Raw genomic sequence first — 23,499 nt, 5'->3', positions numbered from 1 at the left:
CAGTTGTGTCCTGAATCGCAGCATGCCAGGCCTCCCGGTCCATCACCAATTCCCGGAGTTCACTCAAACTCATGTCCATCGAATCGGGGATGCCATCCAGCTATCTCATCCCCTACGTCCCCTTCCCCTTCTGCCCCCAATCCCTCCCAGCATCAGGGTCTTTTCCAATGAGTCAACTCTTCACATCAGGTGGCCAAAGTATTGGCGTTTCAGCTTCAGCATTAGTCCTTCCGATGAACACCCAGGACTGATCTCCTTTAGGATGGACTGGTTGGATCTCCTTGCAGTCCAAGGGACTCTTCAAAAGTCTTCTCCAACACCACAGTTCAAAAGCATCAATTCTTTGGCGCTCAGCTTTCTTCATAGTTCAACTCTCACATCCATACATGACCACTGGAAAAACTATAGCCTTGACTAGATGGACCTTTGTTGGCGAAGTAATATCTCTGCTTTTATGGGACCTTCTAAATATGTATAGAAGCAGTATGTTCTTTAGTTATTTGGAATGAGAAATTGTAAAAGAAATGCATGCTCATTTCTTTAAAGAATCAGTATTAACCAGAATAAAGAATAATATTTTTAAAGTCATTTGAAACCTACTATATAAGCTATTCATGATTAACAATAGATAAATGCCATTTCAGTTTTCCATACATTCATTCTTATGTACATACATAGCTACTTCAAATAGCTAGACAAGTTGATAAAGAGAAATAGCCCAGCATTTTTTTTTAAAAAAGGGAAAATATGGATCTGGGAGTTGTTATAGCAGATAGTTATGGTAACAAATACATGTAGGGTCTGAGATTTGAGTACTGATCTGCCGAATATGGTTGTTGTCAAGATTCAAAATCTCTCTGAGCCATGATTATTTCCATCAACAACAAAAGCAAAATTACTATTCTCAGAAATACTTTATCAGAAAATTGCTCTGCTGATTGAATGAAATGCTACATGAAAATACTAAACAATATCTTGTATAATGTGCTCAACTGATATTAATTTTCTTCCATTAAAGAAACAAATCTAATTCTCTTTATTGCATAGAATAATTTCTCTTTTTTAGTTCTATTTTTGCTAACTTATTTATCATTTTAGCATTAGTTTTCTATATTTCAACATTATAAAGTCAATAAGCCACAAAATCAAACAGTTATTCTCACCTAGAACTAACAGGAACAATAAAAATTCTTTGATTAAAATTTGTTGTGTAACTATAGCTTGACTGGTAATCAATGTAAATAAAAAATTTCCTTATCCATTTCTATATCAATAATTCTTATCAAATATTAGCAGATCATTAACAGAAATATTGAATTTGAATGAATTGCTTTTTAGAATTTTCTTGATACTGGATTTACACAAAGGAGATTGAATTCTGATAAAGGAACTTAGCCCTTATAGCCAATAATGTAAATTAGTTGGGGGAAATAGTTTTAAGTGAATAAATTGATGAATAACTAAGTCGGTGCTTATAAATATACATAAAGATATGGGTTTTGAGGATAAGAACAAAGGGCAGAGACTGTAAAAAGTGAGAGGAAAGATGAGACAGTTCCTTGATAAGGTTAAACCTATATGCCAGAATATCAGTAACAACTTTTTACAAAATTGTCCTTAGAAGTACAAAAATTGACTTATAAACTAGTTCTTACAAAATCCATCATACAAAACAAAGTAACTGTGAGAACACTCACAAATACTTTCTTTTTAATAAGATCAATTAGAGAAAACACATTAGTAATTTAACACAGTTTAGCAGTATGAACTCATAATCACCAACTAGGAGTGAGACTGCATATCAGTCACAGCGCAGGCAGAGAATAGATGGCTCCATCAAAGTGGGTAATTTTAGGTGAGTTTAATAAAGATACTATTAACAAAAATTGGGGAAGGTTTTAGGAAAGTCACAAAGACTTGTAGATAGTAAATTTTTAACTCCTTTCTGTAAATTATAACACTTATTCCATCTGTTCCAACTTTGCCTGCCTGATGTTCACCTACAGTAGTCTCCCTACTTGCTTTTAACTCAGTACTAGTCAACCCTCTAAATGATAGTCTAGTGAAGAACCAGACAGGCAGAGAGTTACCTCATTGTTGTGTACATATATTTATAGAAGCCCATTTGAGAATGTGAGAACAGCTAGTCTGACTATCGGCTTCTCAAAGGACACCTCTGCTGTACATTAAGGGTTGAGATAGTATTTTTTTAGGATAAAACAGGGAGTGGGTAATGTAGCCAGAGAGAAGTGTGTCTATAGGCACACTATTGTTGCTGTTCACTCACTAGGCCATGTCCAGCTCTTTGCGGCCCCATAGACTGTAGCATGCCCGGCTTCCCTGTCATTCACTATCTCCCAGAGTTTGCTTAAACTCAAGTCCATTGAGTCAGTGATGTCATCCAACCATTTCATCCTCTTTCAACCCCTTCTCCTCCTGCCCTCAGTCTTTCCCAGCATCAGTTGTTGTTTGTTGTTTAATGACTCAGCTGTGTCGGACACATTTGCAACCCCATGGACTGTAGCCCACCAGGCTCCTCTGTCCATGCGATTTCCCAGGCAAGAATACTGAAGTGGGTTTCCATTTCCTTCTACAGGGAATCTTCCTGACCCAGGGATTGAACCTGCATCTCCTATACTGCAGGCAAATTCTTTACCCCTGAGCGACCAGGGAAGCTGAGCATCAGGGTCTTTTCTGATGAGTCAGTTCTTCTTTGCATCAAGTGGCCAAAGTATTGGAGCTTCAGCTTCAGCATCAGTCCTTCCAATGAATATTCAGGACTGATTTCCTTTAGGATGGACTGCTCTGAACTCCTTGCAATCCAAGGGACTGTCAAGAATCCTCTCCAGTGCCAGGATTGGAAAGCATCAATCTTCAGCATTCAACCTTCTTTACGGTTCAACTTTCACATCTGTATATGACTCGTGGAAAAACCACAGCTTTGACTATGCAGGCCTTTGTTGGCAAAATGATGTCTCTAGCTTCCTTTCCAAGGATCAAGCGTCTTTTAATTTCGTGGCTGCAGTCACTGTCCACAGTGATTTTGGAGCCCAAGAAAATCCATCACTGCTTCTACGTTTCTCCATTTAATTGCCATGAAGTGATGGGATCAGATGTGATGATCTTAGTTTTTTTTAATGTTGAGTTTTATGCCAGCTTTTTTCTCCCCCTTTTCACCTTCATCAGTAGACTCTTCAGTTCCTCTTCACTTTCTGCCATTAGAGTTGTATCATCTCCATATCTGAGACTGTTGAGAGAGCATTACAGGTATATAAGTGTGAAACAGCATGTGACAAGAAGAATACAAGTAGTACAGTATCTGTAAGAGTGCCCATAGGTAAAGCTGCAATTGGGAAGGATCTCAAATATGAAGCACCACATAGGCCATAGGTAATAGTTGGGACTTTATCTTGCAGTTAGTGGGAGATCATGAAAGAGTTGTAAACTCAGGAATTATATGATGATAATTATACTTTAGCAATCTTTCTCTGGCTACATAAATCTATAATGCAGAAGAAGAGGGGAAGAATTCAATTGTACTAGCTTAAGTGAACTAAATCAATGTCAGTAACATTAGTGATAAAAAGGAATCAAAATCTTGGCTTCTGTTTTCAGTGGGTGGTCACACCATTAAGTGAGATAGAGTTTAAAAGATCAGGAAATATTAGAGGAGAGGTGACTATGGACCCAAGGTCTTGAGTGTGCTGAGAATGCGGTAACTATGGCACATTTAGGTAGCGGTTCCAAAAGCATAGTTGAAATGCTTTTTGAAAGCTCAACAGAAGAATCTGGGCTGGAAGTATAAAGGGGGAATCCTAAATTTCCTATGTAATTTTCCAATGTGGATTAATGCAGCAATATTGAATGTTTACTATGTGCCAGACTGAGATTCAGGTAGTAAGCATATAGCACTAAATGAAATAGACTAGATAAGGGCTCTCTAAAGTTTTCATTTTGAGTTGCTGTATTTGAAATTTAAAACAATACATGTATAGTTCACAAATCAAGCTGTATAAAGTGTATACAATGAAAAAGTATCTCTCTTTCTCATCCCAAGCCTCCAGCCTCCTCTTTGAGGTGAATATTTGCAAATAAGCCTCCAATATCTTTTCTTTTCAATATAATTTATCTACTAATATGAATATTCTTATATAGTTATGTAACTGGAAGTATATTACAGTCTTCCATATTTTGCTTTTATTTCTTATTTAATTTTAAATTCTTTCCACAGGAACATGTACAATAAGTTACTTATTGTTTTCAGAACATAAATTTATATATGTGTGTATATATATAGGAGAAGGCAATGGCATCCCACTCCAGTACTTTTGTCTAGAAAATCCCATGGACGGAGGAGCCTGGTGGGCTGCAGTCCATGGGGTCGCTAGAGTCGGACACGATTGAGCGACTTCACTTTCACTTTTCACTTTCATGCATTGAAGAAGGAAATGGCAACTCACTCCAGTGTTCTTGCCTGGAGAATCCCAGGGACGGGGAAGCCTGGTGGGCTGCCGTCTCTAGAGTCGCACAGAGTCGGACACGACTGAAGCGACTTAGCAGCAGCAGCAGTATATATATATACACATATATATATATATATATATATATATATATATATAAGTGCTATGAGTATATACATATATTGTTATTGAATAAATGCCTTCCTAAGATAAATACAGGTTTGTTTTGGTCTTTTCCTGCTGCAAATAATACAGCAACAAATATTTATATAGGAATAAATTTATCAATAATACACATTCCTAGAGATTAAATTTCTGAGTCAAAAAAATGTTTATCTTTATTTTAATACCTATTTCCAAATTATTCTCCAATGAGATCACACTAATTTACACTTCTACCAGCCATGAACATGAATAGCTGGACCTTCAACGAGGCAGTGTATGCTGTCCCTTCTCTTTCTTTTTTACATTTTGCTTTTTGAAAAGTGAAAACTTGTATCATTATTGCAAATTTTATCTGTAAATGAGACACTAGACTGAATCTTTGCCACATATTTATGAATCATTTATATTTTGTTTTCTTGGAACTACATCTGTATGTCCTTTACTCAACTTTCAATTGGGTTCTTGGCCTTATCCTCAGTATTCCATGAAATGCTTTGTGTGTGTGTGTGTGTGTGTGTGTGTGTGTGTGTGTGTCTGTGTGCTCAGTCGTGTCCAGTTCTTTGTGAAGTTCTGGACTGTATGCTCTTCTGTCCATGGGATTCTCCAGGCAAGAATACTGGAGTGGGTTGCCATTTCCTCCTCCAGAGGATCTTCCCAACCTAGGTGTCAAGCCTGGATATCCTGCATTGCAAGCGGATTCTTTACCACTGAGTCACTGGGGAAGCCCAGAATGCTTTGATGTATTTAAAATATCAGCCTTCTGTTAAATGTTACAAATATCTTCTTGTTTTATAAATTGAATCTCTCTGCAAGGCTAAAAAAGATACCACACACAAAGTTGTCCTTTGTGATTTCTAGGTTCTGTGCTTTGTGTAAAGAAATTTCCCACTTCAATAGAATTATTAACAAAATTTCCCAAGTATCCTTTTAGCTCTGCAAAAAAGCTTTAATTAAAAGTTCACAACAAGCCTGCAACTTTGTACTAACATTCCACTTTTGAAATCTGGTAACTGAGACTGAGATAGGTTGAGAAGCTAGCTTTTGGTCCCAGAGCTCTTAAGTGACTGAGCCCAAGTTTGAAACCAAACTCTACTCAGAGCAGTGGGCAAGTTAACATGAACCTAAAGAAAATCCACAATGATCCCTTTAGATGATTCTCTCCTTTCTTTTTTGAGAAGACCGCTGAGCCAGCTGTGTTGGTTGGGTTGCTTTTAATAGGAAAAAAGTAGTTCATTACAGAAAGGAGGCTACAAGAGTGTCAACCAAGCAATCAAAGGAGATTTTTTCCACCTATTGTTTTCATGGAAAACTGTTTCTGTTGATTTTAAAACAGCCTAAGAATAATGAATGCATTGATTATGTGAAACAGTAAGTTTTGAACACGTGTATGTGTCAGAATATTTTCAAATACTCTTAAGTGGTAAACTATCTAGGCAGGGCCCTTTATCTCAAGAATCTCACACTGAGGCAATTCCTTTTCTCTGTGCTGTGCTTTCTCTTTCCTTTCTTTCTTTCTTTCTTCTTCTTTTTTTTTTTTAATGGCAGCATGTTATTTTATCATGTGTTTTATCATGTGTTTGTTTTTGTACTAGAGCTTCCTGAATAAAATCAAAAGAAGGTTTTTTTAAGTGCTATCATTTTCAATAACATAATATTCTCTGCCTGGATCCTGTGATATGTGACCCAGATTCTCTACCAAAACTAAGTTGTTTATTGCCTTAGCTGATGGTGGTGCAGCTGATGGCTCTTAGAACTGAGTCCCTCTTCAGGTCTTATCTTCAGGCAGACCCACTGTGATGTCCCCTGAGAAGGTAGTCCTAATCTCATAGCTGCCTCATGCAGCCGAATAAGGGCCTGGGACTTGACCTCAAACTGGAACAAGTCTTAAAGGGTTCTTCTAGGTCGGGAACTCCCCATAGGATTGTCTGAGGCCTCCTTTTCAATAGCTTTGCACTTCAACTTCCCCTGCCTAATCCTGCTTTTTTCTAAACCTTTCTTTAGTTTCCTGAGACCCTCCCACTGCACACAAATCTTAGCTGCATGGACCATTACCCTGGGCCTGGTCACTTTCATTGCCGGTTCTACTGGAGAAACATTCCTCTTTCAGCCAATTTCCTTTATCTTCTGTTTGCAGTCTTTGCCTGAACAGGCCCTATATCTGCCATTTTTAATGTCTGTTTTTGAAGACAAAGTCATATGTACTGACTTTTAGAAGTTTTATTGATAGGAGAAAAGTCACTTTTTTCTTTAAAAAATTATTTGATTTTTTTTTTTCACTGATGCTTTTCTAGCAAAACCTAATCCGAACTGTCCACAACTCTTAAATCTCAAAAACCAAGCAATAAACCTTGTAAAATTTCAGTTGTAAATTTTGAGATTTTTGTCCAGAGTCTAAAGTTGGCAATGAAAGTGAGGAAAATAAAAACAATCACCTAGAAAAAAATTAAGTCACCTGAAAGTTGTTTAAGCTAATTTTTTACCTGGAAATAATTTGTCTCAAAGTCACTGATTGAAAGTCAGGTCAAATCTAACTAATCTTATTACCTCCATGAGTCCATGATGTTCTCAAGGTCTACCTTTAAAATGGTAATAATGCGGTTTTCAGTTCAGATGCTCAGTCGTGTCTGATTCTTTGCGACCCCATGAACTGCAGCACGACAGGCCTCCCTGTCCATCACCAACTCCCGGAGTCCATCCAAACCCATGTCCATGGAGTCGATGATGACATCCAACCATCTCATCCTCTGTCATCCCCTTCTCCTCCTGCCCTCAATCTTTCCCAGCATCAGGGTCTTTTCCAATGAGTCAGCTCTTCACATGAGGTGGCCAAAGTATTGGAGTTTCAGTCTCAACATCAGTCCTTCCAAGAACACCCAGGACTGATCTCCTTTAGGATGGACTGGTTGGATCTCCTTGCAGTCCAAGGAACTCTCAAGAGTCTTCTCCAACACCACAGTTCAAAAGCATCAATTCTTTGGTGCTCAGCTTTCTTTATAGTACAACTCTCGCATCCATACATGACCACTGGAAAAACCATAGCCTTGACTAGACGGACCTTTGTTGGCAAAGTAATGTCTCTGCTTTTTAATATGCTGTTTTAAAAACAACTAAATCATGTAGTTTTTGCATGTGGAGAATATTATATAATTAATTTATTAGGCTCTTTTCCCCTAAACTACTGGGAGATTTCATGTCATAACTGCATGTACCAAAGTGTACAGTCTGAATAACTAATGTGTTTTTTTTTTGTTATTAATTTGACCAAAATCAAGACCTTCAGTGTGTCAGATAATCTTTGGTGGTTTAGTTGCTCACTCGTGTCTGACTTTGCAACCCCATGAACTGTGGCCCACCACAGATAATCTTTACTGCACTTGTAAAACTTGGTGAATGAGATTGGTAAAGTCCCTTTATATTAGTTTGTACCCCAGATAAGACAGTACAAGTTCTCTATACTAGGGAAGATGTTGCAATAAATTTTTAGGTACTGTATTCTAACATTTTAAGGATTTTTATGAAGGGCAAAAGAGTCTAACATGTTATAACGGGCATTATAAGGCACTCTACAACTTTTGAAGTTAAACATGGTGAAGACTTTATGCATTTAATGAGTGCTTTCTATGGGGCAGGATCAGCTATCAATTTCCCTTTTCTAAAGCTGTTCAGTTCCTTTGTGTCTATTATTGCCATCAATCGCCTTCCTTATTTTTCCAAAATAGATTGTGTCTTTATCCTCTATACTTATTTTTCTATCTCACTTTCATGGTAAAGAACCATCAAGAAGTTGTTACTACTAATTCAGTTATTGTTCCACATTCTTTCTAAAGGAAGAGATCAAGAAAAAATGTATAGTCTTTGTTGCTATTCAGTCACTCAGTTGTGTCCGACTCTTTCTGACACTTTGGGCTGCAGGACACCAGGCCTCACTGTCCTTCACTGTCACCTGGAGTTTACTCAAACCCATGTCCGTCGAGTGGGTGATGCCATCCACCCAGCTCACCCTCTGTTGACCCTTTTCCTCCTGTCTTCAATCTTTCCCAGCATCAGGGTCTTTGCAAATGAGTCGGCTTTTCCCATCAGGAGGCCAAAGTATGGGGCTTCAGCATCAGTCTTTCCAATGAACAATCAGGGCTGAGTTCCCCTAGGATTGAATGGTTGGATGTGCTTGCAGTTCAAAGGACTCTCAAGAGTCTTTTCCAATACCATAGTTCAAAAGCATCAATTCTTTGGCACTCTGCGTACATTATGGTTCAACTCTCTTTTCTATACATGACTACTGGAAAAACCATAATTTTGACTAGATGGACCTTTGTTGGCAAAGTGATGTCTCTGGTTTTTAATACACTGTCTAGGTTGATAATAGCTTTTCCTCCAAGGAGCAAGCATCTTTTAATTTCATGACTGCAGTCACCTTCTTCAGTGATTTTGGAGCCCAAGAAAATAAAGTCTTTCTCTATTTCCACTTTTTCCCCTTATATTTGCCATGAAGTGATGGAACTCGATGCCATGAACTTCATTTTTTGAATGTTGAGTTTTAAGCCGGCTTTTTCACTATCTTCTTTAACCTTCATCAAGAGGCTGTTTGTTCCTCTTCACTTTCTGCCATAAGGGTGGTGTCATCTGCATATTTGAGATTATTGATATTCTCCCAGCAATCTTGATTCCAGCTTAAGCTTCATCCATTTGAGCATTTTGCATGATATACTCTGCATGTAAGTTAAATAAGCAGGTAACAATATATAACTTTGACATAATTCTTTCTCTATATTAAATCAGTCCATTGTTCCATGTCTGGTTCTGTTGCTTGCTGACCTGCATACAGGTTTCACAGGAGGCAGGCCAGATGGTCTGGTATCCCAGTATCTTGAAGAATTTTCCACAGTTTGTTGTGATCCACGCAGTCAAAGGCTTAAGCATAATCAACGAAACAGAAGTAGATTTTTTTTTTTTTTCTGGAACTCTCTTGCTATTTCTATGATCCAATGGATGTTGGCAATTGGATCTCTGGTTCCTCTGCCTTTTCTGAATCCACCTTGTACATCTGGAAGTTATCGGTTCACATAGTGTTGAAACTTAGCTTGAAGGACTTTGAGCATTACCTTGCTAGCGTGTGAAATGAGTGCAATTGTTCAGTAGTTTGAAAATTCTTTGGCATTGCCTTTCTTTGGATCAGAATGAAAACTGACCTTTTCTAATCCTGTGGCCACTGCTGAGTTTTCCAAATTTGTTGACATATTGAGTGCAGCACTTTCACAGCATCATCGTTTAGGATTTGAAATAGCTCAGCTGGAGTTCCATCACCTCCACTAGCTTTGTTCGTCGTAATGCTTACTACAGTCCACTTGACTTCACACTCCAGGATGTGTGGTTTCTAAGTGAGTGATCACACCATTGTGGTTATCTGGGTCCTTAAGACTTTTTTTTTTACAGTTCTTTTGTATATTCTTGCCACCTCCTCTTAATATCTTCTCCTTCTGTTAGGTCTTTACTGTTTTTGTCCTTTATTGTGCCCATCTCTGAATGAAATGTTCCCTTGGTATCTCTAATTTTCTTGAAGACATCTCTAGTCTTTCCCATTCTGTTGTTTTCCTCTATTGCTTTGCACTGTTAACTTAAGAAGGTTTTCTTCTCTCTCCTTGCTATTTTTGGAACTCCGCATTCACATGGGTATCTTTCCTTTTCTCCTCAGCCCTTGGCTTCTCATCTTTTCTGAGCTATTTGTAAGGCCTCCTCAGACAAGCGTTTTGCCTTATTGCATTTCTTTTTCTTGGATGGTTTTGATCACTGCCTCCTGTACCCTGTACAGTGTTATAAACCTCAGTCCATAGTTCTTCAGGCACACTTATTAGATCTAATCCCTGGAATCTTTTTGTTACCTCCACTGTATAATCATAAGGGACTTGATTTAGGTCATACCTGAATGGTCTAGTGTTTTTTCCTACTTTGTTCAATTTAAGTCTAAAATTTGCAATAAGGAGTTCATGATCTGAGCCACGGTCAGCTCCAGTCTTTTTTTGGTCACTGTATAAAGCTTCTCCATCTTCCCCTACAAAGAACGTAATCAATCTGATTTTAGTATTGACCTTCTGGTGATGTCCATGTGTAGAGTCGCCTTTTGGGTTGTTAGGAAAAAAATGTTTGCTGTGAACAGTGCATTCTCTTGACAAAACTGTTAGTCTTTGCCCTGCTTCATTTTGTGCTCCAAGGCCAAACTTGTCTGTTACTCCAGGTGTCTCTTGACTTCCTACCCATTCCAGCCTCCTCTGATGAAAATGACATTTTTTTTTTTTTTTTTTTTTGATGATGATAGTTCTAGAAGGTCTTGTGGGTCTTCATAGAACTGTTCATCTTCGTCTTCAGCATTAGTGATTGGGGCATAGACTTGAATCACCGTGATAATAAACAGTTTGCCTTGGAAATGAATTGAGATCATTCTGTCATTTTTTTTGATATTTTTTTAATTTTATTTTATTTTTAAACTTTACATAATTGTATTAGTTTTGCCAAATAAAGATTGCACCCAAGTATTGCATTTCAGACTCTTTTTTTGGCTATGAGGGCTACTCTGTTTCATCTAACTGATTCTTGCCCACAATAGTAGATAAACAGTGGTCATCTGAATTAAATTTGCCCATTCCCATCCATTTTAGTTCACTGATTCCTAAAATGTTGATGTTTATTCTTGCCATCTCCTGCTTGACCACTTCCAATTTACCTTGATTCATGGATTAACATTCCAGGTTCCTATGCAATATTGCTCTTTACAGCATCGAACTTTACTTTCACCACCAGACACATCCACAACTGGGCATCACTTATGCTTTTGCTCAGACTCTTCATTCCTTCTTAGACTGTTTCTCAGCTTTTCTCTAGTAGTATATTGGGCACCAACTGACCTAGGGGGTTCATCTTTCTGTGTCATATCTTTTTGTCTCTTCATACTGTTCATGGGGTTCTCAAGGCAATAGTTCCAAACTGTTTTGCCATTCCCTTCTCCAGTGGATCACTTTTTGTCAGAACTCTCCACCGTGACTCATCCGTCTTGGGTGGCCCTACACGGCATGGCTCATAGTTTCATTGTGTTATACAAAGCTATGATCCATGTGATCATTTTGGTTAGTTTTCTGTGATTGTAGTTTTCATTCTGTCTGCCCTCTGATGGATGAGGATAAAAGGCTTATTCAAGCTTCCTGATGGGAAGGACTGGCTGTGAGGAAACCTGGGTTTTGCTCCGATGGGCAGAGCCATGCTCAGTAAATCTTTAATTCAGTTTTCTGCAGATGGGTGGGGCTGTGCTTCCTGCCTGTATTTTGGCCTCAGGCCAAGCTATGGTGGGGGTAATGGGGACCTCCTCTACACATGCCACCAGTGCCGCTGACTGCACAGCAGGCCATTGTTGACCCACGCCTCCACAGGAGACTCCCAGACACTCCCAGGAGTCTGGCCAAGTCTCTTGTGGGGTCATGGCTCCTTTCCCCTGGGTCCTGGTGCACACAAGTTTTTGTTTGTGTCCTTCAGGAGTCTCTTTTTCCCCAGGCCTGTGGAAGTTCTGTAATCAAACCCTGCTGACCTTCAAAGGCAGATCTCCTGGGTATTCTCAGTCCCTTTGCTGGATTCCCAGGTCGGGAAGCCTATTATGGGACCTAGAACTTTCACAGCAGTGTGGAAAGTTATAGCTCTTTGGTGTAATTGTTGTCTGGTTTGTGAATCGCCCTCCCGGTGGCTCTATGATGGTGAGGCTAATGGTGACCTCCTCCGAGAGAACTTAGGCCATGTGCCACGCATCCTAGGACTCCCGCCAGGGGCCCTGTCCCTGCAGCAGGCCACCGCTGACCCTTGCCTCCACGGGAAACCCTCAGACACACACAGGCAGGTCTGGCTCAGTCTCTTGTGACTCAACAAATATTTATTAACACCCACAATGTGACTGACCCTATTCTAAGTATAGTAACCAAGGTAATCAAAGTCTCTGCTTTCATGGAGTTTTATTCTACTATGAAAAAAAGACAATAAATGAAATCATTTCATAGTGACATTGTCATGAAGAAATACCTCTGGAAGAAATGCTAGAGAGGATGGTTTTGAATGGAGAGAGGGGTGGTGAAGGCTTAAGAGTTTATGTTGGGAATTAGAAAAAGCTTCCTAAAAGCCCAGGAGGAGGACTCCTCCCTAGTTCTATCCTGTTAATAATCCCCAGTGTTAAACATAAAATGCATGCTTGCCCTTGTGTGTATTTTATAACAAACTCAGCATTTTGCATGTGCCTTATGAGAACTGGTTGTTCTCTTGGTACACATTTATTTAGTCTTATGTTTGATTTGTGTATTTGTGTTTAATCTCTTGTATCAAATATCTGCAATTGCAATCCAGTTCCTTTTCAAGTTCTTGAGTAGCCTCAATACAATGGCTTCTAATATTGCAAGAAGCCCCAGAAGAAAAATAAATAAATAAACCCAGGGCGGAGGGGAAGATTTGTAGAATTTCCCAGAAGACCTACCAAGTCTTAGGAGACTCTGAGGCTCAGAGCAACAAATGTACCATATTCCAATAGGCCATTCATTATATGTTGAGCATAAAGTTTGGGACCATCTCTGGTCCTGTTTCATCCATCAAATCATGAATATCCACCTATATACAATTATTAACCAAATGAACACATACCTAATGAATAAAATTGGACAATGTCTTTTATTAACTGTCTAAAGCTCAGTTTTTCTTCCGTTCCTTCCATACTCAGGCAGGGCTTTAAGCATTAAATCCAGACTTGAGAAAGCAAGAATTGCTCTGCCCAATTGTAACCACTGTTAGACTCCTAGCTCTTTTTTACTTTCTCATTCTGTGTTCCTCTCAACCAAACACAACCCCTGCCTATAAAACCCTTTCTGTGTTCCAAGGTCTGTTTAACTGGTACTTTTCCAAGGAAGTATCTCTGCCTGTTTTAGCTCATGTTGAACTTTCCCTTTCAAAACCTTCTTTGCATGAAGAGTCACCATCTTACTCAGCAGTACATCACCTTTTATTTATATATTCTCTCAACTAAAGCATATTGTTGTAGAGAAAGAAGGCTCCTTTCTTCAATAGTCCACCTTCCAATACAGAACTTAGTAAATACCTACTACTTGCAGAACTGTTCCATTAACAGAACTAGTCTGAACTAAACTGGAAAATAGATGATGCAGTACTTCAGATGTCCTATGACCTTATTCTTCCCACTTTCTTACTTTTTCAAAATAATAAATTGCTCAAACCTTATTACACCCCCAATCAAGTGCTCTCCCAGTGTGTCCAAAGATCAAACTGTATAGCTTTCAATAATATATTAAAGAGGGAATGATGCAAATATTCCTATTCACGTCCGTTTTCAGTCGCTCTGTAGTGTCCGATTCTTTGTGACCTCACGGACTGCAACACTCCAGGCTTCCCTGTCCTGCACTATCTCCCTGAGTTTGCTCAAACTCATGCCCATCGAGTCGGTGATGCCATCTAACCATCTCATCCTGTACCATCCCCTTCTCCTCATGCCCTCAATGTTTCCCAACATCAAGGTCTCTCCAGTGAGTCAGCTTTTTGCGTCAGGTGGCCAAAGTATTGGAGCTTCAGCATCAGTCCTTCCAATGAACAGTCAAGACTGATTTCCTTTAGGAGTGACTGGTTTAATGTCCTTGCAGTCCAAGGGACTCTTAAGATTTTTCTCCAGCATCACAGTTCAAAAGTATCAGTTATTCAGTGCTCAACTTTCTTTATAGTCCAATTCTCACACCCACACATGACTACTAGAAAAGCCATAGCTCTGACTATACGAACATTTGTCATACAGTGTACATTCATGCTAAGTCTCTTCAGTCATGTATGACTCTTTGTGACTCTATGGACTATAGCCCACCAGGCTTAACTGTCCATGGGATTCTCCAGGCAGAAGTACTGGAGTGGGTTGCCATGCTGTCCTCCAGGGATCTTCCCATCACAGGGATGGAACCTGCATCTCTTACTTCTCCTGCTTTGGTAGGCAGGTTCTTTACCACTAGCACCACCTGGGAAGCCCTTACAGGAGTCTTAGGAGGCAAAAAGAAACCCAGAGGGATGGTACGGGGAGGGAGGAGGGAGGAGGGTTCAGGATGGGGAACACGTGTATACCTGTGGCAGATTCATGTTGATATACGGCAAAACCAATACAATATTGTAAAGTTAAAAAATAAAATTAAAAAAAAAAGATTTTTGGAAAGAGTTTTCTTTTATTTATTCTCAATTCAATACAGAGGCCATTGATCTCAGTGCCAGTCCAGAATAGCAGTCTGCTGCAGTTGTTTACAATTCTTTATTTTGATGGATCCTTGTGGATGTTACTAGCAAATCAGTTAACTCTGTGTCGTCTAAATACTAAGATAACTTTTAATAAACAAAAGAAGAAACCAACAACTTGAAAGTTACATCAAAGACATGAATGTTCTTTGCCTACATTCTGGTATAAGGGGCTGTCTGGTTGAGTCCGGTCTTTCAAGAGATTTTATTTATCCTTTTCAGCCATTGACCTTCTTAGAGGAGTTTTTTTTGTTTGTTTGTTTTTTGTTTTTTATATCTGTTTTGCTTGATGTCCTGATGCCTACCACAATGTGGACTGTTTATTTTTATTTTTTAATTTTGAGCTTAACTCTGCGTTAAATGAACATTCCAGTTACTAAATGCATTGACTAATCAATGAAAAGGTGATAAAGTAAGCCATAATTAATCAGCAAGAGGCTGATTTCCAAGAAAAGTTTCCTTTGAAGGATTTAAGGAGTCTGATTCTAGTTGGTTTCCAATTTTCCCTTCTGCATAGTAAACCCCTTATATTTCCTGAATAAGAGGAGGTTGGAGGAATAAAAATATCCTCACAAGTTAACAGTCTAGAGGCAGAACAATAGGAGATGCAATCACCCTTCCTGGTAATATTCTGGGTGGAAACTTCAGCACCTAATGGAAAAGCACTCTGATGAATTAACATGGTGGGATTTAAGAGAAATATTCTGATCACTGCAAAATCAGTGAGGATGAGAAATGTGAGCAGGTAATTGAATAGGGAACATTTATATGGCATTGAAGCTGTGCTGGCAAAAAAAAATATTATTAAAGTAACCTTTTATTTAATATATCATCACCTATAAGACAGGCTTTGTAGCATTTCAGCTTGGAAGGACTTCCTTTTGAATAGTGTAAAGTTTTGGCAACTTTTTTTATTGAGGGATTCTATAACTGAACCTGAGCATAGTTTAAGGTACATAAATTAAAATGAACTTCAGAGACCACAAAGGCAAGCATTTTGTAGTATGAAGACTTTTCAATTAATCATGGAAATGGTTGGTCCATAACCCTCTTTTGGACCAGGACTTACCTTAATAATTTTTATATTTTGTATATAAATATACTTTTAAAATATAATTTTTAAAATATATATATATTTTAAAAATATGTATTTTTATATTTTATGAAGTTGCATTGCAAAAACAAAAAAATGCTGAAAGCTAGCCAGAACACCGTATATAAAATATATCATACATAGTCATAAACTAGGAATCATTCTCCCCTTAAAATGGAACAGGTTTTTAATATCTATTTTTTAATATTTTATCCGTACCAGAAAGGAAGGAGCATCATCTCATCACTGTGGCTTCTGGGGACCAGCATTAGGGGAAGGAGCTAAATTCTTCTGCACCTTTCTACCCTGCTCCCGAGTCTCCTGCGCCGGGACTCCTGCCTGCCCCATCATTAGCTGATCGCGTTCTCACGCCCCTTTCCTGGCTTACTTGCTCGTGGTGACTGACAACACCGCAACTCTGCACTGTTGTTGCAATTTGTCACCTTAGTCAGATCTTGATTATCTTTTAGTCTTTCTGGTTGTGGAAAGAAAGCTCAGTTTACTGTCACTCTGCTCAGTAACTTTACTCCGCCTCTTGCTAGTCTCAGAGACTAGTCCTCAGACCTGAAACAGTATCTGCAGAGAGTTCGACCCCACGATTTTCGTCTTCATTAAATTTCATTCTATAGTCACTCTTTTTTAAAGATAAGGAATATTTCTTTTCCATATAACAGACGGATATGAAGGATTTAAGGATTTTTAAACCAGTGTGAGTCTTTAAAAAGTAAAGAAAAAAAGTGAATTCTTTTAATTTAAAAATAGTGGACCATTTAACAACAATATAAGTGGACCTTGGATAGCAAAAAATCATGAGAGTGGCAAAATAAAGTTTGAGAAACATTGCTTTGCCTTACCACATTTAAAAAGGGACTCAGGTGCAGAGAAACTAATAGAGAAACTGATGCAACTGGACAGGACCCAGAATCAGAAGGATTAGAAAGGTGGTGGGACCAGGCAGGACCACACTAGCAGCATAATTGAAAAGAAGCTAAGCCCGAGAGAGGTGGGCTTCTGTTGCTAATTTCTTCAACTCAAGGTCAAGATGAGAAAGTGGAGCTCTGAGTTAGTTAGTGAGGTCAAGAGAGGAGGGAACTGCAGAAGCTGAGGATAAAGCCCAGAAGATTCCAGGTCCTATAATTAATGAACTGAAAGGGAATGAAGTCCAAAGGTCAAAACCAAGTACATGATAGAAAGTAGTAATAGAATCAGCTACCAAACCAAAAATAAATCAGATCTCAGAGGAAAATGTCACCCACTGTTTTATTGTTTTAAATCAAAGCTATGGGTATTTTTTAAAATAAATGTCAATTCTTTCTTTGCAATTCTCATGTGACACTGCCTTATGGTAGTATAAAAAGTGTTAGTTTTATCCATTCATCTGCTAATGGACATCTAGTTTGCTTCCATGTCCTGGCTATTATAAACAGTGCTGTGATGAACATTGGGGTACACGTGTCTCTTTCAATTCTGGTTTCCTCAGTGAAACGAATCGCCAGTCCAAGTTTGATTCGTGATACTGGTTGCTTGCGGCTGGTGCACTGGGACAACCCAGAGGGATGGTACGGGGAGGGAGGATGGAGGGGGGTTTGGGATGGGGACCACGTGTATACCTGTGGCGGATTCATGTTGATGTATGGCAAAACCAATACAATATTGTAAAATAATTAACCTCCAATTAAAATAAATAAATTTATATTTAAAAGAAAAAAAAAAGAAAGTGTTAGTTTTAAGGACAGTTTTGAAATGCCAATTTAGATATTGTTGCTGCTACTGCTGCTAAGTCGCTTCAGTAGTGTCCGACTCTGTGCGACCCCATAGAAGGCAGCCCACCAGGCGTTTCTGTCCCTGGGATTCTCCAGGCAAGAACACTGGAGTGGGTTGCCATTTCCTTCTCCAATGCATGCAAGTGAAAAGTGAAAGTGAAGTCACTCAGTTGTGTCCAACTCTTAGCAACCCCATGGACTGCAGCCTTCCAGGCTCCTCCATCCATGGGGTTTGTTAGTACAGGCCAAAAGTTATCTAAATTTAACATAAGTGATATAATTTTTTGGAATGTTTCTTAAGGAAAATGATACTTACATTAATATCTACATACAAAGAAGCCTTTCATTTCATTAGTCACTCATGGAACTTAGATTTCTCTGCAGCACTTCTTAACATAATCATTTCAAGTCTCTTAAGAGATGATTCAGATATCTTTATTTTGTCAAATGTTTAGTATTCTTTGTGAAATGATGCTATAATATCTAGTAAGTGGTCCTCAGTTACTAACATGTCTCCAAACACAAAATAGCTACCTTAATGCATGCTTAATCATTCATAACTCATTATTAACACTGTAAAAGTCATAAAAATATTTAAGTCACTTAAGAATCTTAGTTACTTGTGTAGGCTATAAATCTGACTTCAAACTAAAACTACACAGCATGCAACCTGGTATACATTTCCTCCTATCTCTCTACATCCTCCGTGAAATGTACTAATAGTTGGGAAATACAAAGTACCATTTCTTTGTAGGTAGGTGACTTCATGGCTAGGTAGGTGACTTCATGGCAGCATCCATGAAGAAAAGCATTTTCAAAACTGACCTTCTGTATCATTCACAATATTCTCCTTGGCATGAATTTCTGCCCTACACTTAGAAGGCAAACACACAGAGAGAGGCTCTTTTCTATGTGAGACCCTCACACATATACACACATTATTACCACCCTTAGTCTTTACCAATACATTAATAATGCATGTGCATGTATCATTATAACATGGATTTTATTCTGAAGAGCTTATCTGTTGATTTATTCAATCTTTACATAACTCTATGATGTAAATACTATATTACCATTACTTTCCAAGGTCATTAATGAAAGATATTTTATTCATCCTTGTACAGTCTATTTATAGCATAGGTTTTGGCATAGAGTTACTATGAATAAATGTATAATTAATGAAGGAATGCTTTGTACTTTAAAGATCACTAAACTGAAGGGCAAGTACTCTGAGTAACTCGCTTAAGAACACAATGCCTGATTAGGACTCAGGCATCGAGCCAGGTCTTTGCTTTTTAAGTATCATCGCTGGTTAAGACTTTGGACATCTCATGAACTTGTACTCAAATTCTGACATGTCAATATTCTATTCTACACACCAGAAACATTGTTGAATGTTTTGGCCTATGTTTCTGTTTTAAAAGTCTTGGTTTTATATCTAATAAAATGTGAATAAAAGCAAATCCAAACTTAGTGAATTATTGTGAGAATTAAATAAGATAATATGGATCCAGCACCTTTTCTAGTGACAATATAAGGTAAAAAAAAAATCCCTGTGTATTAGCTATTAATATCCCAGCATATCAAGCTGTCTCTTCATATAATGCAAATGAAAACAAGCTGTTTTCGGGCTGTTAAGAAGGAAGACGAAAGAAGAAAAGTTTGGAATAACTTAGAAGTCGAGGTCAAAACTAATGTTGAAAAGGTCATGCATGTCAACGTTCAAGCAAATCTCACATATTCCTATAGAGGTTGTTTGGGGTATAAGGAAAAGAAATGCAGAAATAAGCACAGTGTCAACCAATGGTACTTGTCTAAAGAATGAGTATATACAGTCAAAACAAGAGAGGATCCTAGAAATGAAGGTGAAATCCCTCATGACATCGAACAGATGTCATTCATCTTTCTCACACCAACATTTTTAGTTCCTACTAGAGTCAAGAATAACATTGCCTGAACAAATTGAACGGTTCAGATCCCAAACTCTCAAGTCAAATTCCCCAGATTAGAATCTTGTGCCTATCACTTCTGGCTGTTTGACTTTTGGCAAGTTACTTAACCTTACTTAAACTTTCAGTGTTTCAGTTTCCAATCTATAAAATGAGAAGAAGAATAATACCTATTAAATATGCTTGTTATGAAAATACAATTTACATTTTTAAAATAGCAGAGAATAAGTGGTGATTTATTTATCACATAAATAAGAGCATTCATTCAATTTCCTTAAAAAAAAAAATCCTACGTCAAGCCTTTCTGACAATTACAACAGACAATGCACAATTCACAGCTTTAGTGGAAATGAGAGTTGTCATATTCAGCTGGGGACAGCACGTTGGAAAAGGTTTGCAGCAGAACACAAGTGCCATAGGGACAGGCATTAGCGTGCAATGTCTACGGCTTTACCCGCGATGACTTGCTTGCCTGACTAGCACATTAACAGTCACGCAACAATTCTATACTAGATAAATGACTAAAGCAAAAACAGTTTGCTTAACTATGTACCAAATTATTGTGCAGACAGTTTCAAGGTATTTCTTTCCCTTGAAAAACATGTGTTCTTAGCTCTATTTGCTATCAGAAATTATGACAAAAACTATCTTAGAGAATACATAATTGATACCAAAGTTTTATATCTGCAGTTTCATCTACATGCTAATCAGAGATAATTTATTCTAACCAAAGCAACTTTATTGTGTAAACAACTGCTCAATGAGAAAGATATGTTCATCGATGGCATGTATATAACCTTACACAGGTTTAGGCAAAAAGATTTATTGTGATCTAATAATACTGGCTATATTTACATAGTACCTGATTTGCATTAGGTACCTGCTGTGTGTGGTTCCTTCATTACCTCATCTTATCCTCCAAATACTGTACGCTAAAGACACAAATCAGGAGATTTAAGTTATTTGTCTAAGGCCAGAGAGCTTAGTAAACAGCAGTACAGAGGTCTCTATCCCCAGATATCTGACTCCAGAGCTGTGAGTAACTTGTGATGGGACAACATAAAGGGCTTGCCCAATTAAACATTGTATCAGAAAGGTCATTCTTTTTATGAGGATGATGTTTTGAAACATTCTAAGAAGGAATCAACTCAAATTTTAAGAAGGATATGATAGAAATAGAAGTTAACCTAAACTCTCAATATACTCAAATAATTGACACCAAGTGTGTATCACAATTATTATTGCTTTCCCTTTGAATTAAATATATTGGTTATGGTTGCATAGTAGCAGATGCAGTTCCTGCCAGAGAACCTCTCCCAGGGAGACTTGTCCCGGCCCGACAATCTCAACACAGGTTTACTGGAGCGTGGAAGCTGGTACCCACGGTTTCCGGATTCAGCTGCTGTCCCTCAGGCCACTCATACTCAGACAGTCTTCCGATGCCTCCAGGGAATCTGCCAGATGCTAATAACTCACTACTACTGTGACCTGTTTACATTTTTTTAAAAGCAAAGCTATGATGATTTTCTATCTTGGTCATACCAGTGACCAACAGTAATTCTTAGGCCTGGAAACACAGGATGACTTAACCTCACTTTGTGAGGTTTACTAATGTGAATTTACATTAAAAAAGTACAGAGCATGAAGATACAGAAAGTAAAACTTACTTGATTAAAAGATCTGAATTATAAACCTATGATTTAATTCTCTTAGGATTTTTGTCCAACAAAATTTCACAGTTGCCAACACAGTTTTCCTTTTCATGCACTGGCCCTCCTAGAGTATGGAGCATATGATTACATATGATATTATAAAGGGCACTTTATTTTCTTGGCAATGTCATACCTAAAACAGGTGAGTTTTAACCAAAAAGTACAAAGATTTTTGATTCATTTATATAGGTAACTATCTCTTTATTCTCTGCAGGAGATTGGTATTGTTGTTCAGTCGCTGAGTCATGTCCAACTCATTGTGACCTCATGGACTGCAGCACACCAGGGTTTCTTGCCCTTCACTATCTCCCAGAGTTTGCTCAGACTCTTGTTCATTGAGTCAGTGATGCCATCCAACCTTCTCATCCTCTGTGGCCTTCTTCTCCTCCTTCCCTAAGATATGCTGTAAGTAAAACAAATGATCATTTTTATATAATACCACATGCTTCAGAAGAAAAAGATTGGACTAAAAATAAGCACCAATATCTGTTTTGTGTTATTAAGTGTTATGAGTCACTGTAGAAGTAGCTGGTGTTGATGACTGAAATGAGATACCCATTCCAACACCAAATCCTAATTTGGCAGAATAATGACAGAAAAATTCACTTTGATCCAGAGGACAATAGGAATGACACTGTAGTCTTCTTAACGGAAAAGTGACATTAAAAAAAAAAAAGTTTTGTGAGTAGTCTTGCAATATAAAACGTCAGAGAAAGATCTGCTGAAAGGCATCTGCTCTTGCAAATGAATGCTTTGTAGTCTTGATCAGTTAAGTTCAGTCACTCAGTCATGCCTGACTCTTTGCAACCCCGTAGACTGCAGCACGCCAGGCTTCCCTGTCCATCACCAACTCCCGGAGCTTGCTCAAATTCATGTCCATTGAGTCGGTGATGCCGTCCAACCATCTCATCCTCCGTCATCCCCTTCTCCTCCTGTCTTCAATCTTTCCCAGCATCAGGATCTTTTCTAATGAGTTGGCTCTTCACATCAGGTGGCCAAAGTATTGGAGCTTCAGCATCAGTCCTTCCAATGAATGTTGCTAAAATTTACCCTCCCACACTCTGAACTAAGCAGTTCTGTTCTATAAGCCAATGAAATGGCCAAAATGCAGAAGTGAAAAGTGTTGTGCTGTAGTTTCAGTAATCAGATGTTTCTCCCATTTTTTTGATGTCTTGAATCCTCTCTTAAGCCATGAAGATTAATAGCCCTACTTGACAGGTGGATCATTTAAAGTGTTAAGCATCAGTGATAAGCTAACCATCTGATGGTTGGAACAAGTTATAGTAGGGAAAAAAGCAGTCTCTGTCACAGATCAGTGGCCCAGTAGATATGGAGATCATTTGATTCAGCAGTGTTAGTTTATCCACATGATCACTAAAGCTTCCTCAAGGAAGGAAAAAAGCAAAAGACAGCCATCAGACTGCATGTTCCAAGTATTTGCCACCTATTTAGAGATATAAAGACAAGTGAAATAGCTCAAATAATTATTGTTGCATGGAGAAAATGCTGACTCTATAAAGTTCCTGTAAAAAACTACTCACAGAAATAGACTTGGGAAGGTTTTATATTCTTTACTTCCCCCTCTGCCATTCTGAAAGAACTAAGCTCTGGTTCTTCAAGAACAGAGGTTCTTAATATGAAATCTCAGGACCAGCAGCAACAGCATTACCTGAGAATCTGTTAAAAATACATGCTATCAGAACCCACCCCAAGTCTGCTGAATTGTAGACTCTGGGGGGTATGCTTGGCAATCTGCTTTTGCAGCCCTCCAGGTGATTCTGAAACACACTGAAAGTTAATAACAAATATTCCAGTATCCCTGATGCCCAAGGCAAATGGTCAGTCACATTCTCACTCCATAGATTTCCAAGTGGAAACCAGCCTCTGGTCTGTTGTCCATTTATTGGTAAACTCTAAACTTGAGACAACACGGGAGAAATGATTCTTGGAAGCACAGTTTTTCCTACTTAGAAACACTTATGAATTGAGATTGCAACAGATAAGCCAGCTGACGCACATTTATTATGGGCTTTGTGACTGTATTAGTTACTGCAA

General features: G+C 38.4%; 1 long non-coding RNA gene across 2 annotated transcripts in view; it reads left to right on the top strand.

Annotated features, from left to right (window-relative positions):
* The window catches only part of LOC129620691 (uncharacterized), a 96,641-nt gene that overhangs the window by 40,025 nt on the left and 33,117 nt on the right, over positions 1 to 23,499 (top strand). Inside the window, exon 3 of one of the 2 annotated variants that reach the window (XR_008698669.1) lies at positions 21,659 to 21,849. The exons of the other annotated variant lie outside the window; for it this stretch is intronic. This is a non-coding gene — a long non-coding RNA (uncharacterized LOC129620691). The remainder of the gene's footprint in view (positions 1 to 21,658; positions 21,850 to 23,499) is intronic. 2 annotated transcript variants of the gene reach the window in all.

This window comes from Bubalus kerabau, chromosome 10 (assembly GCF_029407905.1).
Source record: "Bubalus kerabau isolate K-KA32 ecotype Philippines breed swamp buffalo chromosome 10, PCC_UOA_SB_1v2, whole genome shotgun sequence".
Taxonomy (NCBI): domain Eukaryota; kingdom Metazoa; phylum Chordata; class Mammalia; order Artiodactyla; family Bovidae; genus Bubalus; species Bubalus kerabau.
The sequence above is the reverse complement of the archived record's forward strand: the minus strand, read 5'-3'. Positions and strand labels throughout refer to the sequence as shown.